At 33.7% G+C, this 20,239-nt stretch overlaps 1 pseudogene; it reads left to right on the forward strand.

The window, feature by feature from the left end:
* LOC107846503 overlaps positions 1 to 19,376 on the forward strand; it is a 72,663-nt pseudogene extending 53,287 nt beyond the window's left edge.
* Positions 19,377 to 20,239: the final 863 nt, after the last annotated feature.

Consider the following 20,239-nt stretch of genomic DNA (forward strand, 5'->3'; position numbering starts at 1 on the left):
AGGTTTGTAGGTTTGAACCTAGGCCTACTTAGATGCTTATTCTAATATTTCAATTCATGAATGCATAGTATAGCATTTATTCAAGTTATTTTTTATCTAATAAATTCAATTCCTCTATTAGTATGATCACAAGTTTCCACAATCAACATTAACTTATAAACAAATTTTAACCATGAGAGACCTTACCTTGAGAGAAAAATCTGAGAAGCAGAAAGAACAAGTTAGTTTCCATGATTTTAGGGACTTGGAATGCACAAGAATGTTAGTTTGAATTTGAGTAGGAGTTATGAATTTTGAAAAACAGATTGGGTTTAGGGTTTTAGTTCAAGGAAATGGTTGATTCGGGTAGGGTATATAGACCTAGTGATTTAAAATTAAAATTGGGCCCAGTGGTGACTTATGACTCAACTCACGATTAGTAGGTTGAACTCACTAATGGTGGGTTGTGGTTGTGAGTAGAGATCAACGACCAATCTTGCTTTTATATTTCTATGAGCCAACTCGTGATTACTGGGTTGTACTCAATAATCGTGGGTAGGAGTCATGAGTTGAGTTTAAAGACCCACTGGAACTTTTTGTTTCCTACGATTCAACCCACGAGTCGTAGGTTGGACTCACGATCCGTGGGTAGGATTCATGAATCCACTTACCTGGACATGTCTGAATTGTTTGCAATTTTATCATACTCTAGTTATTTCCCGATGCTCCTTATCCTACAAAACAATACAAAGTGAACACTAAAACCTTGGGTTTAATCCAAAGAAATCCTTGATTTAATGTCATGGAAAGACGTGGCTATGTTTGGTACTTAGACTTCACTAAAAATCCTATGGGAAGCCTCCTATGAAGCACCTAATTTAATATTAGGGCAGGACTTAACTCTTTTGTCCACTCCGGCTTTGCCAAGGATGACATTTTCACACTTTAATCTCCTCTGTTCTTCCCATATAACGCTAAACACTACGTTCGTTCACCTTGAATGGGATATCACTGTCTAGCTATAACTCAATTTCACTATGTGGAAAGGCTCCTACCATGATGAATGTTCTAGACCACCCAGACTTACACTTTTTAGGAAACAAGCAAAGTCTCTAATTATACAACAAAACCAAATCACCGAGTTTGAATTCCTTTCTCTCAATTCTCTTGTCATGGTATAACTTTATTTGCTCTTTATACAAGGATGAAATTTCATAAGCACGAAGACAAAACTCTGCATCTTATTTATTTTCTGTAATCTCAGGTGCACGACATCACTCCCCTCAAAATTCAACTTCTTTAATGTTTATAGTGCCTTATGTTCAAGTTAAGTTGGCAAGTGACATGCCTTTCCATACATAAGCTGATAAGGAGATACGTCAATGGAGATTTTATAAGTTATCCGGTAGGCCCAAAGTGCATCATCTAACTTTCTTGACTAGTAAGTCCTATTGGCATACACAGTCTGCTCCATAATGGACTTTATCTCCCAATTGGAGACCTCGACTTGCCTACTTGTCTAAGGATTGTATGGTGTTTCCAGCTTATGCTTCACACCATATTTCTAAAAAAGGGCTTTGAACGAACGACTGCAAAAATGAGACCCATCATCACTAATGATAGCTCGTGGAGTCCCAAATTGAGAAAAAATATTTTTCTTTAAAAATGCCATAACACTCTGACCTTTATTATTGGAAAGTGCAATTGCTTTTGTCCACTTGGACACATAGCCGACTACAACTAAGATGTACTTTATCTCATGTAAACTCATAAACGGGCCCATAAATTTAATACCCCACATATCAATTAGCTTCGGATTAAGGATAGGCATCATAGAGAGCTCATGCTTCCATAAGATATTGGCCTTCCTTTGGCATTGGTCACAGGCCCTTGCATAATAATGTGCATACTTATAGATCGTTTGCTAATAGTAATCATATTGCATAATTTTGTGGGCAGTGTAAGTGCCTCTATGGTGAACCCTAATTGTAGACAAATGACAGACTTTAAAATACTCAGCATCTCAACTTCAAGAATAGACCTTCAAATTACACCATCAGCAAACACCCAGAATAAGTATGAATCATCCCCAAAAACTTTCATACCATATGCATAAATCATTTTTGTTGCTAAAATAACATGTCTTTTGGGACGAGGTCATTTTTAAAATAATTAGCAAAGGTAGAAAACCAAGGGATTAAGTCTTCTAATATTGACAAGACGTGCTCATCTAGAAAAGTATCATCAATCTCAATTTCATCCCCTAGATTAAGCATTGCCTACTTTTTAGGTGAGATAGATGGTCAGCAACCTGATTTTTGGTGACCTTCTGATCTTTAACCTCAAAGTCAAATTCTTGAAGAAATAGTACCCATCGGATCAACCTTTGCTTAGAAACTTTCTTTTCCATGAGGCACCTAAGAGCAACATGATCGGTGTGCTCAATCACTTTACTAGCAATCAAGTTAGCTCAGAACTTTGCAAAAGAAAACACCACTACAAAAAATTTCCTATTTAGTAATTGTGTAATTTTTCTATGCGGGGTTGAGTGATTTGATGGCATAATAAAAAGAATTATAATATCCATTCTGGTCATGTTTAATAATTCTACTTATTTTTGTTGTAAGAACTTTTTCATAGCTATCCTAAGTCATTTATGACTTTCTGGAACTAACAGTTTGATTACTGGGCAGTTCATTTAGTTTTTAGAGTCAATTCCCAGTTTAGAAGTCTTTATTAGTTTCAAATAGCCACCGGGTAAAAGATTTAGTACAATGATCTCGGGTGCAAATTCTGACTATGCCAGTAGGTCTGAAATATCAATTTTAGGCTATGTAGACCTTTGTTTTGGGTACCAATGAACCCGATATCATTACGACCTATTGGTTAGAAAGTTGGAAATTAAAAACTTAGGTATGGGACCCATATTTGGTCGAAATAAGCTCGGATGGAAAATCTAACTTTGCCATTGCATCCAAAATGTCGATATAATAAAGTTACATAGTTTATTTGGAAATATCAGATTCTAAATGAACTAGGGAGTATGGTGATCGTCATACCTACTCCTGTAGTCAGGTAGTACAGTTGCACACATAGTTGTATGATTGGCATACTTGAATACCTAGCATGGGTATAAAATGACCCCTTAGGCTGAGCTTTTGCCATTCTTGAGAGACAAAAACCCTAAGAAAGTGTACTAATTTAAAATATGGTCTTGGAGGTGACTTTGGAGCTTGATTAACATATATTTTTGTGAATATCTTTGGATTTAAGGTAAGAATCCTTCAAAGTCATGGTTGAATTTCTTGAATTTTTTACAAAATCCCCAAATCCTTTAGGGGTTGATGTAGCCCCAAAAATAGCTTGTTTTTTACCTATTTTTTAGGGTTTTATTGCATATGCTTTATATCATGTTGGGTTGGCTCAAAAATATGATTTTTCGCGAGTGGGACCCATATGGAGTTTTGGCATAATTTTTGGACCCAAAGAACAATAGTGCAATATGGGTATCTATATTCTCATATTGAAGTGTAGAATGTATTTTTATAGTGCGGCATCTTGAAGAGGCTTTTGGAAGGAAAAAGTGAAGGTTTAGTGGTTTATTGAGCTTTCTTCAGCATTGTGATAGGCTAGGTTTATCCCTTGTTAGATTGAGCTATGTCATAGTATAATTGTGATATCTTGTTAGATTGTGATAGATTTTAAGCGCTGGTTTGATGATATACAAGGCTTGAGATTAGTCTAATCTTTAGCTTAATTAGACTTATAGGGTAAAATGCTTAGTTTGTTGACTTGAACCTTAATAGGTTACGTTTAATGTCTTATGTTTATTATAAAAATGCTTAGAATTACTCTATTTAGATGGGAAAGACCTTATCACTCATGCTTAGAGAAAGATTGGCCTTAGTTTCTTACTCTAATTAAGTTGCTTTTGTTCCAATGGACTTAGTGATAGAACTTGAGTAGAATCACTACCTTTGATTTAATTGTAGCTTGCTATATATCTAGAGTTGATTTAGATACCTTAGCCTAAATTTGGGGTAGAAATGAACTTTAAATGTACTTTGGGGATTTAGAAGTGGGCCTTTGACCCACCTTAAGCCAAGATTTGATTTAGTTCTCTTCAAATTCTTATACATTGCTAAACGCTTAAAGAATGCCCTTATGAGGTAATATTGAAGAATCCTTGGTACTTATTGGTTAAGATGAATGATGTTAGAAGTAATGTCTTATATATTGTTCCATGTGTGTGAGTTATTGGCTAAGCTCATGAGGAGCCATTGATTATGCATTGGTTAGCTATTGATGGGCTTCCAAATATATTATTGAATGAGCCCTTTCTAGGAGTCTAAACGTTAAATTATGATATTGATTATGGTATGAGTAAGCTATGAATTATACCATGGATTATCTATTGCTTAAGTTACTGATAGACTATCTTTTGCTAATGTTATGTCATTGAGTATACTACTAATAGGTCATTGCTCATGATATTATTTATGATATTGATTATGCCAAGAATGTATGATAGAAATCATGCTTGAACAATAGTGCCATGGATTGTGATTAGAATTCATGCTTATTAATTTATGGGAATTTATGATGCTAATTATACTTGAAATTCTGAAACTTCAGTATATGATTGCTTATGTTATGAATGTTTCCACCAATTATAATTATGCACATATATTTATATTCGGTAAGGCCAAAGGAAATTATGATGATATGTTGATACCTGGCAATGTTGGAAGATATTATGATGATGTTGATACCCAGTAAGGTTGAAAGATGTTATGATGATGTTGATACCCGGCAAAACCAGAGGATATTGCTATGATGTTGATACCTGTCAAGGTCGGAGGATATTAATTACGATGATGTATGCCCGAAAAAGACAGAGGATGAATATAATAATGCATTTATACCCGACAAGGCTAGAGGATGATTATATTAATGTGCTTAGGTATATATCTGTCGGTTTGAGTCTTGTTAGCCATATGTATGGCAATCACATGCTTATTTATATACTTATTGGTATATGTTGTTGATAATATGGATGCTGATTATAGCCCATTAATGATAAATGCTTATAAAGTGGTATAGTTGATGTTTAGCATTAAATGAGGATAAGTGATGGATATTGTTTAAGTGGCTAATAATGACTAATGTATAATCAAACACTAGCGAAGATGATAAATAGTGGTATTAATGACTAGTGATAATGATGGTAAATCTATAATGATGATTAGTGTTATCCATAATTAGTAACAATGATGATTAGTTGATAATGATGACTAAGTTGATGACAATAACTAGTTACTAAATGATGCTTAGTTTTCAAAATATGGGATAGTGATGAATATAGCCTAGTTTCTAAATATTGGTTAGTTAGTGAATAACAACTAGACGATAACCCATGAATAGAGTTTATATGGTGAATAGTTGTTAAATATTAACTAGATGTTGTATGATGAATAGTAAATAAAAAAAGAGCAGTTGATGCCCTAAAGTTCCCGCTATGCGTAGGTTCTAGGGAAGGGCCCCACTATAAGAGTGTATTTTACATAGCCTTACCTTGCATTTCTGCTAGAGGTTGTTTCCAAGGCTTAAACCCATGACCTCCTAGTCATATGACAACAACTTTACCAGTTACTCCAAGGCTCCCCTTCATGATGACTACTAAGTAAATGGGTTACTTAATAAGAGATGTCTAGCTAATGAAGGGTGATTTGTAAGTACCGATGTTGAGGTTGTTAAATGATAGTATTATAAGGTTGTGGGTATACTATAATGTAGAGGTAACTTATTAATGTTGGTAAATTACCTATCAATGGTAAGTTGTAGAATGATGGTCAAAAGACGATGAAGTTGGGGATAATGTTGATTTATTAATTTATTCTTATCTTGGGTGTACTCTCTAGCAGTATGGGATGTTTCAGTGAGTTCTTTACTTTATGCACCAGCTGACGTATAGGAGCAAACTTTGTACTTGTGCTTGGTTGTGTTGATGCGTTATTATTCCAAATTGTATATTTTTTATGCACGGCGATATTGGAATGTGTAGATGCCTTATGTTATACTGTTATTCCGGATTGATTATTTATTATGTATAGTGATGATGGAGATGATTCAGGCTCAATTTTGTACCTTGACTTAGTTATGATTATCTTGCATTATATCATCTTTATATCATGATTTAGTTCAGTCAGCCAATGATGCCTACTGCGTACCTATTGTTTTGGTACTTAAACTACACTTTTGTACCTTTTTGGTGCAGATTCGAGTACTAGCTATCGTCTGTGATTGTTGTTCATGTAGATTTAATCTTTTAGAAATAGGGTGAGCTCTTGGTGCTCTAATTCTCCCATTTCCTTCTAAATTATTGTTATTCAATCTTTTGTATCAAGACAAATGTATTGATTATATTCGAAGTCTCTTGGATTGTATTATTGACATTAGTTGTTCTTGTACTGGATCTACCAAGTCGTGGGATTCGTATTCTTGTTATGTCTGCTTATCTATTTTAGAACACTATGTTCATTTATAAATTTTGTTCATTGAATTTGGACTATGATAGGCATTCCTTATCGAATTAACCCATTGCATTAGCTCGGGGTTATGGTATTGGCTGACCTACTAATGGGATTTAGTAGATTCCATCATGAATTGTAAATCAAGTCATGAAAAGAATGAAGTATCTTCTCTCATAATTTACCTTGGACTGCTCCTAGGTCCACACCACAGGCGTCACAAATCACTTCAAATGGTAAGTTCCAATCAAGAGACACAATGATAGGAGTTGAGATCAACCTCTTATTTAGGAACTCAAAATCCTTGAGACAGTCATCATCAAACACAAACTTCACTCTAACAACTTGCACAATAGATTTGTAATTTTTGATAAGTCCTTGATCAATTGCCTATAAAAACTTGTATGACCTATGAAACATCGAATACCCTTTACAGAAATTAGTGGAGGAGGTCGCGGAATGGGTTTCAATACTGGTGCGACCTCCTTACCTTTTCCTTTGTCATTCTCAATTTATTCCTCTACGACTATTGGATTATTAGATGCCTTACCATTAGTCACCGGCCTTTCAATTTTAGTTTCATTCACATCTTCAACATCCACAGAATTATTCCTCACATCATCAACCACAGAGATAGGTGGATTAATAGTATCCTTACCACTCCGAGTAGTGATAGCTAAGTAGTGACAGTCATTCTTTGGATTCTAAATTGTATTACTAGGAAGAGTACCCGATTGACACTGATTTAAGGTGGTAGACATCTGTCTAAACTATTTCTCATGCAACTTAATCGCGGTTGCATGCGACTTTACTTTTTGGTTCAACCCTAAAATATGTACCCTAATTTCCTTAAGGAAATTCTCTTGACTCTCTAAACCTTTAATAAGTTTTTCAAGCATGACTTCCATTCTTGATCTTTTAGACTCAGAATCACAATTCCTCTATGGAACATAAAGGCTTCTCTTATCCTTGTAATAATCTTTCCTCCTCCAATACCCATCACGCTCTCTAATTCTATCCCTATACATATCTCCATTATAGTTACAACCTTGATTACCTTGCCTTGTGTTCCAAGTTTCTTGATTATACCCTTAGACCTTGGCTCAAAAACCCTCTATTTCTCTATCAAAATACTTTGCTTTCTTCTTAGAATCAGACTCTTCATGTCAAGAAGCCTTACCTAGTGAACCCATTGTATTTACCTTCTCTACTCTAATAGCTACAAATTGCTTATTAAGTAATTCAATCTCTATCATTAGTTATGCTACCTCTTGAACCAATGCCTAATCTAAGACCTTCTTCTCTTCGGAAGAACCAATTGCATACCTACCGAATAAAATATCTGCCTCTTGAGTATTCGAATCTCGATTTCTTTGGTGATTTGGTATAAGATTTTTGTCACTTGCTCTTAAAGAAGACTCATAAATGCTTCACCTATAATATTTCAGTTACAACCTTGGTATTTGCATTCAAGGTTCTATAGAATATCTCAAGCAAGTTCATGTTCTTGATTCTGGGATATAGAACGTTCATCTTCTTATTGAACCTTAACCATGTTTCATATAGTTCCTATAAATGTAACTATTTGAAATTATAGATCTCATATTTTAGTTGCAATATCTAAGAGGGCGGGAAAAATCAATCCATGAACTACGTCCTCAACTCGTTCCAGGTGACAATAGATCTACAAGATAGCTATCATAACTATAAAGTCGCCTCTCGTGTCAAAGATAATTGGAATAAGCTTAGTCATATAGCTTCTTGACTTACCCCAGGTAGATTGTAAAAAGTGATAATCCCCACAATGTTCATAAGGTGCATGTTTGCATCATCGGTAGGTAAACTAACAAACACTCCCTTCAAGTTCAGAAATTGGATCATGATGCTCATAATATTTTATTTCATATTATAGGGTAATTCTGGAGGAATGATTGTACATGCCTCAATTGGTTCAACATACCCTAAGTCTTCTTATGGATTAACATAAACTAGCAAGTACTGATAAATAGGTGGTTGACCTCTGTTTCTTCTAGTTCTATCTTTATCAAGTGTTGCTTGATAATCATCATTCTCCCTTCTAGTCCTTCCTCCATAGTTATACATCGGGCAACTGTTAGCCAAGCATTTTGTTCGGCAACCAATCGAGCAGTGACTTGATCAACATTTTCTTAAACACCATGCTGAGGTTGCCGATTCAATGTTGTTGGGTAATTATAAACCCCATCACATAAGGCTCGTTAATTATAAGCTTTTTTTCCCTCTATCTTATAATTTTAATGTAAGGTACATTAAAGATCAGATCTAATAGAATTGGGGATTTCCTTGACACTGAGTACTAGGCATACACCAGCATCTGCCCTAAAAACACTGGAAAACCAGAAATCAACAAACCAAACCAATAACGTCAACAATCTCAATAAAAAAATTTGTAATCATATACTTGATATCGCCCAAATCTACACCTTAAATTGAAGATAAAATGATCGACTCAAAATATAGTAACCTAAATCAGGTTGGGGTTGAACCCACAAGGAATATGTGGAACTATCTTTTAAACATTTTGAAATCAAGGGTTAGTACAAAAAGGTAAATGGGAGATTTGCTAGAATAGTAGAAAGTAACAAGAATGGGATGCTTTTGGTTGTAACCAATCTAAGACGAACACCAGTCTTGTGATCCCTCTGGCTTCTTAGTCGATTTATTGTGCACTGTCAAACTATTTGAATATCTTACATGTAGAATTTGACAAATTTTGTATCACCAATAGCCTCTCGATGCACTTTGGTGAATTTCACTCATCTTCTCTCAGTCTCAGAGTGTTGCATTACTAACCCTTGCCTTGGACCGCAGCTTCAACTATCTCCTCTTGGTCTTAAATTAATTAGATAAAGATAATTATCTTAAGTAGATAGTGATGATTAGCTTGTTTAAATAATTAACTTTAAATCATTGTTGCGATCTCTTTTTCCTAATCTCTACCTTTTTCTCAAGTTCATAATGAATAAAGACAAGATCTTAACATTTGACAATACTAATAAAGCAATTAAATCAAAGAAAACCATAAGACATTCAAGAATATTTATCTAGAATGACTTGACACTTTTTCTACTTCATCAATCCGGCAGGGTTCCCACAACCCTAGCTAAGAGAATTAGCTGCTCATAGTTGCGAGACAATTCATGAAATTCATAGACAAAATAATAGAGTCAATATCACTATAATAAAAGAAGAAAATCCAAAGATTCATCTTGATTATTCAGTCATAAACTAAGAACAAGAGAATTCCAATATAAAAAGTTAATCTTGGAGTCAAATAAACGTTTGTAAGTATTAAGAAGGTGTAAACTTAGCCCCAAAGGGAATTCTCTAGCATAAACTAACTAAACTAAAAAGGTATTTATAGATTATATGGAAAACCTAGAAATCAAATCCTAAATAAAAGAGGAAAACTTGAGTTGGTGGCTACCTATGGACCCATCTACGGGCAATAGGTGGCACCTACGAGCTATAGGTGGCCCACCGTAGGTATCATACCAATTCTTTTATCTTCTTATTATCTGAACTTGAGTCTTATAGCACCTACGGTCTATCACCTAAGTCTAGTAGGTGGTACCTACGGCCAGTAGGTGCAAAAGTAATACCAGAAATTTTAGCTTTCATTTTTTTCTTCCGGTTAGCTCCCAGAACTAGTTCCCTGCAAAATAAACTCAAAAACACATCATATCCCCCAAAAATACACCTAAAGAATTTCATATTTCTTGGTTTTAATTATCAAATGTATTGTGAATCTATAGCACATTAACACCCTCAACTTAGAATGTTTGCATATCCTCAAGCAACAAAACGACACAACGCTGCTTAACCAAGAGAAACCTAAGATACCTATGATAGTCAATCATCACATTTAGCTTAAAAATAAAACCCCCTCCTACTTTAACTTTTCAAAAACCAACTGTGTGTATCAGTGAAGCACAATAATGTGACATAGGGGAATCAAGATATTACATTACATTAGTAACAAATAATTATGCTTATGTAAAAATTGTACTATCCGAACAAATAAGAAGCTAGAAGCACAACTCAAGTACCCTCACAACAAAGAAGTCTCACTCGTTTAAATAGATCATGTATGTAAATATGGGGATGATCACAAGACACTCACACTCACAAACAAGTTCCAATCAATATGCATCAAATACCATAGGCTTGCCCTTATTTTCTTTTCATTAGCTATTAGACAATCAGGTTAGGATCACTATAGGACTTTACTCGGCTTTTAATATAGGCTTGGAGGATGGTATGGTACATATGGATACTTTTTGTGACTAATCCTCCTTGTCACTACACTTACTTTGGGGTTCCACTTATCAACTGGATTCTTTTATTCCACCCTTATTTCTCCCCTTTTATTCTTATGTTGCATCTTCAGGTTGGGTATGGTTTCTTTTATTCTTTCTTCTTCTCTTTATTTCTTTTTAAAATTTTTCTTTTCTTTTCTTTTTTATCTTTTTCTACCACACCTAGACCTACCTTCTTTTCTCTTATTTACCATTATTCATACCCACTTCACATTACACACCCCTATGATAGCCACCCTCAACTTAGGCAATTTATTTGAGTTGAGTTACACAATGTTCAAGGAGGACAAGGGAAAAAATAGGTTCATTGTAACACAAATGGAAAGGTGAAAGGTGAAACAAAAAAATAGTCTATGCAGGCTCAAAATAGGGATCAAGGGAAATTATTCATAATTGGAAGTTCATTTAGGCTAAAAGTGGACTAATATCAAAAACCGCCTATGATCCTTTCTAACCAACTATTCTACAACCTAGGCAAGACTAAAGAAGAAATTTTTGGATTTAACACGCAAAGGAAAAAAAGTAGTATCTCACACACACATAGCATAGGGTTGCATCACAAGCTACTACCTATCTAGTTAATGTAATTTGTTAACTATGATTATTATGTACCTAATTCTAATTCCACAATGAAATTCACAATGGTCACACATATATACATATCACCCAGTTCAAAAACTAATTTTTTGGAGGATTATCATTTTTCTCAAAAAAAAAAAATCAAAGTACATCAACTACCTTAGATACTCCAAAATCTCCTAGTTAAATATAAACAACACAATACAAAATAAAACACAATATGTCCTAAACATATCGGCTCTACTAGGAATAAGACAATGGGAAAAGAGGAACGGCAAAAAAAACCCAAGTGGACATTAAGACATACAAGCATCCGCATCCTCAACTTAAGATATGCATTGTCCCCAATGCATTAGACCACTACAAACAAGAGAGTTAGAAACATACCTATGGCACCATAGATTCAAAAATCTAATGTTAATCACACTAACACAAATAAATATACAAATAACAGAATACCTTGGGCCTCCAAAGAAGGGCTTGATTTAACTTTGCAGCAAAACATGGGTAGCTGGTTACTAAAACTTCACCAACAAGCCTATGGATACCTTGATTACTCAGACTTTATTAAGGTAGACCAAAAGTTGGCCTCCAGTTCTCTCTTTCCACTTTGAACTTATGAATTTCACCCCTAATTGTTTTTCTAATTTCCCATTATGCTCAAGGGGTGGTGCTATAAAAATAAAATAACCAAGAAATTGATATGGCATGCTATAATTATTGGCCCTTAAGTAGGGAATGTAATTCTTTGATTCTATCATGACAAATTTATGAATATAGACATCTTTATACTCCTCCTTGCACTCTTCTATGGGATTGGATGGCTCAATTAATATCATAAAATCCAAACATAATATGAAAAAGTGATTAGAGTGAAGTCCAATATGTCCAAACTCATGAATTGCATTCTTATTTATATCCTCACATAACTGGAGTGTGATCTTATGAATAGTAACAACATCCACATAAGTCTAATAAAGTGTTGACTCCTTAAATTTTAGCTTCTCAATTTAGCTTATAAGAAGTTTCTCAGTCTCACACAACTCATAACTAAATTGTTGGGCGTTACACATATAAATCTTTGCATTCAATTTTACTTGTAAGTTGTGAATATCAAAGCCAAACCTGTCAACCTTTTGACTTAACTTCTTTTTTTCTTTTGCTAGGAGAGTCAACGTGTCTAGCATTCTCTCAATATGCTCCAACAATATATCAACCACTCTCCTACAATAATACACTATATCAAAAGGATAAGGATCAATAAATAAGGAGTCATAATCACTCCATACTTTATCTTATTAATATATCAAATACAAAAGAGTTGCAGAACATGAGAAAATAAAACCCAAAAACTTTAACAAATTCAATCAACAATTCATAATTATATTCCCTGACAACGGCACCAAAGTTTTGATATGTCCCAAAGCTACACCACTAATAGAAGTAAAGTGGTTGAGGCAAAATATAGCAACCCAACTCAGGTTGGGTTCAAACCTGCAAGGAATTTGTGGAACTATAATTTAGACTTGTTGAAATCAATGGGCCGTACAAAAAGGTAAACAGGGGGATTTCCTAAAATAGTAAAAAGTAACAAGAATGGGATGTTTTTGGTTGTAATCAATCTAAGATAAGCACCAGGTTTGTGTATGACTAGAACTACAAGAAAAATCCTTATTTAAGACCAATATTTAGGGACGAGTTAATAAACTCATCTCTAAAAGTATATATATTGGGATGAGATATTTGTCTCATCCTCAAATAACGAAGGAACTAAATATGGTCTCTAAAAACATAATAACGGGTTACAAATAATCCCAAATTATAATTAAGCACCTAAACTTTCGCCAATCATTAAAATAATTTTTTTAACAAAAGCTTGGGCAGCAAAGTCGTGAAATTCTTTAAAAATAACAGCGTAAATTTTTTCTCCAAAACACATTCAACCCTGATTGATATTTAATTCATTGATATTGAGTTGTAGACTCAAATCATTGACATTCATCTCAGTCCTAATCGATATTCAATTCATCGACAATAACATTCAACCCTAATCTTTAATTTCAGCAATTAGTGTGGGTTAATTTCAAGCAAGTTCTCCAAACACACACTGGTTGTAAACCATCCAGTCCTAATCAATCTATTGATCAATGTGCTATTCATTAAAACTCTTTAATTTTAGATAAATTGGTATTTTTAGCTCTGCCCTTATCTTGAATTAGCATCTGCTAGACTCGATTTCAGGTATTCCTTGTCTTCCAATCAATTACATAGTTGTTCGTTTTTCTATTCCTATTCAGAATCTATTGTTTTTTTAATTTGTACAACTCAATAATTTTCTATGAAATTTATCAATTTGTGGATGGTTAATTATCGTCTGTATATCGTCTAGCTACTAGGAATAGCAATGGAGTGGAGCAGGTGCAGAGTGAGGTGAGTTTACTGCTATGCAAGGCTGGGTAGGGTAGTCTCTCAGTGGGGTGGGATGGGAAAAGTGATTGCATTGATTGATGTCAACTAGTGAAATTTTTTAATATGCCTCGTTTCTTAAATTTAAATTTACTATGCATACGTATAAGGAGGGAATGAGAAACTGAAGTCTTATTTGGAAATTTACATGCCAAACAATGTTAAAGAGTGTTGTAAAATATAGTGTTTTACATTATTTAGAATTTTCTTCTGTTCGACATTTGATTGAGAATCCATTCTGAATTTGAAACAAACAGAGTAGCATAGGTCAGTACGTAGTCATAGTGAATAAAGAGATGTGGTGGAGTCCTTTTTCTTAAATTGCACCTGTTACCACAAAAGATATTTGAAAAAACTTTTTCTCATGCTAGAAAAAGTTGACATAAAACTCAAGTAAAAAATTGATCTGATCTACTTGTTAAGATTAAACATGCTAAAGGAATGAAAGTAGGACAAGAAACTTAAAGGAGAATTACTATATGTCGATAAACCAAATAAAGAAAAAACTATCTGCTGCTTAAAAAAATGAAATCCCAAAAAATAGTCACGAGGACTTCAGTTATATATAGTAGGAAGCTTGTTCGATGAGCATCAAAAAATCCAACTAATTAAGATCATCACGGAATCTGGAAAACAATCCCATGAAGAGCTTCATTCTTTTGTTGTTGAATCTTCCTATGCATTGCTTGAAATACCACTAATTGGGTGCCAAGTTGTTGCGTCTTGGCTTTTTAAACATCATGGACATTCTTGTATTTTTTCATCATACCTCAGATGCTCTTCTTTATGATTCAATTCCTTGGTTTACCTCTTTAGAACTTTTTTTTTCTCTTTGGCCTTCTCTCTTTCTACTAGATTATGTGAAACCTCCTCCCAAACATCATTAGTAGTAACTACAACATTACTTTAATTTTTCTGCAATGCTGATAGTGGTGATGCATTTTTTTTCTCTCTGTATTATGCAAATTGCAGCGATGCTTAATATATTCTGTGATGTCTCGATAGAAAGAGTTATTTCAGCACCAGGCCTTTCAAATATCCAAAGATGGTATTGGCTTGATACATCATGTTGTCAGCATCATTTGAATAAGTAAACAACTTCTTCATCAATAAAGACTTAGCTTTATGAATTAATTCCTTCTTTTCTTCTTCAAGAATCTATGGTGAATAAATTATTTATGAGGGATACATCAGGATTGACAACTTTACATTTGACTTGATCTTCTCTTTATCGTAGGTAGTTTCAATAATTATAATGTCATCACAGGTAACATCATTGGAGGTATCTTTATCAGATGTATCTTCATATTCAGCAGTCAAATAAATAATATCTGTATGGTATGTGCATCCCCTATAAACATCAAATCCTCCCCTAACTTTTGAATGTTAGCACTATTCAAGACCCTTGCCTAAGCCTTGAATGGTCATTTAAAGCCCCTGTCCTCCTCTTTCTTTTAATCTCTCGATTCATTATCAAGATCATATGCTGGGTAGTAAGAGGCTCACTTAGGATAACCTAGTTCTGATACCATAGTTATCCAAAAAAAAGAAGCCTCTATCTCTCTTCCTAAGTTGTAGGGTATGGATTTAAGTCCTAGACGTCATACTACAAAAGGTGATCAAGTGATCTTCCTCTAGAAACTTGAGCTATCTATTCCCAAATCAAAATCTTATGCTTAGAAATATGTATGATGAAATTTACCCTAGTGTGATTTAAGTAGTAAGGAAGCAGAGTTTGAAGTGTGGCTTAACTTAAAACCCAGTATTCAAATTCATTCCATTTAGATCTTTGTATTTATTGGTTTTTAGAAGGTAACATTTTTGGTATACATATTTGCTAATAAAACTTGCAGTCATTTATACTTACAACGGAATATAGGAAGATAGATCTTTGTATTCATCAAAATGTTAGATTTGAATACTTTTGTAAGGTCTTCCTAGAACTTATTGAGTGAAGCCTAATATTTAAGTGAGAGTAAGGAAGAGGGGCAGTTCTGTACTCCACCATGTTTCAAATTGGTGAGCACAATTAGGGTTGGTCTAGCCAACTCAAAAAGGATTTTTGGGTTATTTTGGAAGACATTTCCTTGGTGTTTTTTATGTAAACTATCTTCCATGCCAGTTTATTCAGAAGTTTGTATTTTGTTTTTTGCAATATTATATAGTTATACTAAAAGTATTTCTTTCTCAAAAAATAAATAAATTATATTATTGTAAAAAGCAAGTGTTGGAGAGAAACAAAGTTGATGCTGCTCAATTTGCACCATTTTGGAATGAAATCATCAAGAATTTGAGGGAAGAAGATTACATGACTAATTTGTTAGTGATTGTTTTTGTTCACCAACTTAGTTTTAGTTTTCCACTAATTATACTGCTATCCTCAAAACTTTTAATTTTGATGTATTGATTTTCAACCTGCAGAAAGATGGAACAACTTTTGATGCCCAAGAATTTTGGGAATCTATCATTAGTTTAGTGGCCTCTTTTCCTACTAGCTAGAAAGGTTAAGCAATTTTTATAGTTCTAGCAGTTTCTATAGTTTCCTTTTTTCTGATACAAATGTGATCTATGCAGTTAACTGTCATGTTAAAGGCTCTTTAGTTTGTGCTGAATAAATAGATACTTCTTGCAAAAGATATAGATATAGAGAGTAAAGACCCACAAGATAAGTTATTGGATAGGATCTCAAGGGATGATTACATGAAATATGCAGTTGAAAAGTGCTATTATGCCATTAAGTTTGTTCTTACATCCATATTAGATGATGAAGAAAAAATTTGTAAGGTTTCAACTATGTTGCTCGGACTCTTCAAAAGAAGTCAAAATGTGTGTGTTGGATTCTCCAAAAGAAGTGTCTTTTTGGAGTATACATCATGGTTGCGGCATTAAAAGGGAGTCTGTACAACTTATAATTTCAAACCCTTCAAAGTTACTCTATTGTTAATAAACTTACACAAGTAACTATTATTCAGTTTATATCTTTTCTTCGTTGACCATGTTAGGGTTGAACGAATATATGAGGATATTCTTCTTAGGGACTCCCTTTGTGCATGTCCTGTGACCTTCCAAATCTCGATGGCTCTCATTAAGTCCTTAAGTGAGACATAAAAAGCAGTGAGTGCTTTAATGTCGTCGTCAAGGCTCTAAAGGATTCCTTTCGTTACCAATGATTGTCATCCTAAAGAGGTGGCCCTAAAAAATTTAAACTTCACTTTTATCGTGTCTTTGTTTGTATAATTGTCATTCATCCTTGTAATTATTACTATTGGACTAGCACATATATTTTTATTTTTTTTTCCTTTTGTTCCTTTCATCATTAAAGCCAACAATTTATCTGTGTTTTTTGCTTTTCGACTTTGGTAACATTTAAACCAACATTAACTGCTTTAACTAATACTAGTACTACAGTTCATCTTTTAATCAAGAATCCATCTTCTTGATGTTGTACTTAGTTGCTATGAGCTTATAAGTTTTAAACATTTACAGATTAAGGATATTGCTTTAAAGGTCTTTGGTTCATACAAATGCTAGTCATCAACGCCAGCTGGTACTTATAGGAAAGGTCATAGACCATATCATGATTTTGATATAATATCAGGGGGAGTTCTATATTTTTTTCACCAGCAAGTTCACGTTCTACTATAGCTTGATATTTTACAAGTGCCAGTATTGCAAGAACTCTGTGCCCTAATTCAAGATTTGATAAAGGATTTAGTGGTGGTGGTGGTGGTGGTAGTGGTGTATAATCTATTTCTCTGTTGGGTGATGTGGTGGTGGAAGATGATGGACAAAAAGAGTGGACTGCTCATGTTAAACCTGATGTTCTGATCACTTTTGTTTCTCTCCCTAATGGCAGAAATGATCTTAAGTGAATCCGATTTAGGTATATATAGATCTATTTTCATTTCCACATCGAAAAGTTATCATAGTATGAACTATTGGACTAATATGAGCTTAAGTGAAGTTACTTGTAACTTATCCTAACGTATTTTGAATTGAGTCGTAGTCTAGAATGTAACTATGGGAATTATTATTGACAACTTCTTTCCTATGTGTAATAAAAGCTTCTTTACATAAGCCTGTCCTAGGCCAATGTTTAGTCCTTTTCATTTATTCATGAATATTTATTGAGTTTCCCTTTTCTTTGTTCCCTTTATGTCTGCTAAAATATCTCTCTTGTTTAGTACTGTGCCTTTAAATATCTTACTGCATGTGCCATTTTTATCATTAAGTTGGTGTGTTTTGAATGCCATCTGAAATGATAACCTATTTAATTGAATGTATTTGTGTTGCTTAGCTTTATAATTGGCCCGATAAGCTATCACATTATCCATTTTCTATCTGTATTATTCTTGTTGAAAATATCAGTGTTATCTATACCTTGTTAAAACACCCGTTGATCGTCCTGACAATATATATCACCAGTTTCTTTTGAAATTTGGACATGTTCAACAAATGGCAAGCTCAAAGATAGAGGGTACAGAATTATGAACAAATTATGAAGGTTTCAGAGATTTAATAAGCAAGCTCTTAATATACCTGGACGATCTGAAGATGGAGTAAGTCAGATTTCAGCTTTGAATTACATTAACTCAGTTATATGGATGGGTTACTAATTTTACTGATATACTTGGTTATAGTAGAGATAAATCCATTTGACATCCAGTGTACAGTACAGTTTATCCTTAAATTACTGATAGGGCCAGGATTCCCCTCATGGGGCAGTTTTTTATGTGTATTAGCTGACAAGTTTCCACTTCATTAGCTAGTTATCTTGCTCAAAGTAACTATCCAGTTGTACTTATCACGTCAATAGGCAAGAAGTTCTGACTTTTTTAGCCTAAAATTTACTTGATTCAGAGCACCCTGAACTCTTCAAGCTCTATAACAGGTCAAATTTTTAATTGCTTTAAAAGATCGATATCTAGTAGCATCAATTTTGGAGCTGTTTTATATTTGATTAATCATTATATTCCTAAAGAAATCTTGAAGTAATAAACTAATACAAGTCTAAAAATGTAACAGAAGAGAAATATTTCTAGTACGTGTACTGGTTGATCATGAGTTGTACTTTTACATAAATCTCTAAAATAAATAGTCCTAATAGATTTGAAAAGGAAATTGATATACCTGAGATGTTTTTCTGCAGAGAGATTCCAATTATTTGAGGATTAGATCTACTATGGAGAGCCCAATGATGACTCGTACAAAAAATAAGGAGTGGACGCCGAGCAATTACCATAAACCATCTATATCAACTGGTTTCCCAAAGGGTGACATATCATATATGGACGCATCAAGGACAACCACAGACTCTAGGGATGAAGCTTCACTTTACATTAGCAATTCTAGTGAAATAGAGTAAGAACAGGTAGAACGAGATGAGCTTAGTATGTATATAACCATTAGAGAACTAGTTAGTGGCACTAGAAGAATGAATTATAAATTTTACTATGTATTCTAGTCAAGGTTTGTCGCAGTCTAGTTTCACAGATAGATTTTGCTCTTGCATTGTGTTCACCTTATATTATTTAGAAACTATTCTTTACAGCATGTTAGAAGTCAACTGTATACACCTCTGCTGATGCACCATCTAGAAATGCATTTTTCTACTTATTTTTGGCACCAAAGGGTCATCAAGATTAGATTTTATGGTTATATACTTCTTTTCCCCACTATTCAACTTGCTATAAGTAGCATTGTCTCGTGATCGCAGTGAACAATAGTTAATTACAGCTTAAGGGCAGTGAACAATAGTCTATTACTGCTTGTATTTTCTCCTTTTCGATAATCAAACAATGCAAATTGAAAGGAAGCAAGTACTTTTTTCATATTTGTCTCATAGTTGGATTTAGTTTTAAACTCTGTGTACTTGTTTTATTCATTGGCTAAGTCAGTTATCCATTGCTATACTGCGTTCCAATTCTTTGCTTCTTAAGTATATTAAATTATATACCAATAGTTATTGTCTTTCTAAAATTTTGTTCTTATAGATTTCTGACGATTGAAGTTACAAGTGAAGATGCATGTTTCGATAACGCACAAGCTTATTATTATTTTTCTACGAACATTATGTAAACCTAACATCAAATTCTAGCTCCGGATGTAAATTAGTTAAGTTTTTTTTGTTTAGCAAATATTGAAACTATTGAATTCATATAGCTCGGGATGTTAATTGATTTATTTTTTCTATTAAGCAAATATTCAAATTATATTTATCATCCTTCAATATTTTCAATAGCAATTTGATATTTAGCAATGAAATATGTAAATTTTATATTTCAGTAGCAATCTAAGATGAGTTAGTTGCTCGTCTTTAAAGGTTAA

The sequence above is a fragment of the Capsicum annuum genome, chromosome 11, assembly GCF_002878395.1.
Source record: "Capsicum annuum cultivar UCD-10X-F1 chromosome 11, UCD10Xv1.1, whole genome shotgun sequence".
NCBI classification, from domain to species: Eukaryota; Viridiplantae; Streptophyta; class Magnoliopsida; order Solanales; family Solanaceae; genus Capsicum; species Capsicum annuum.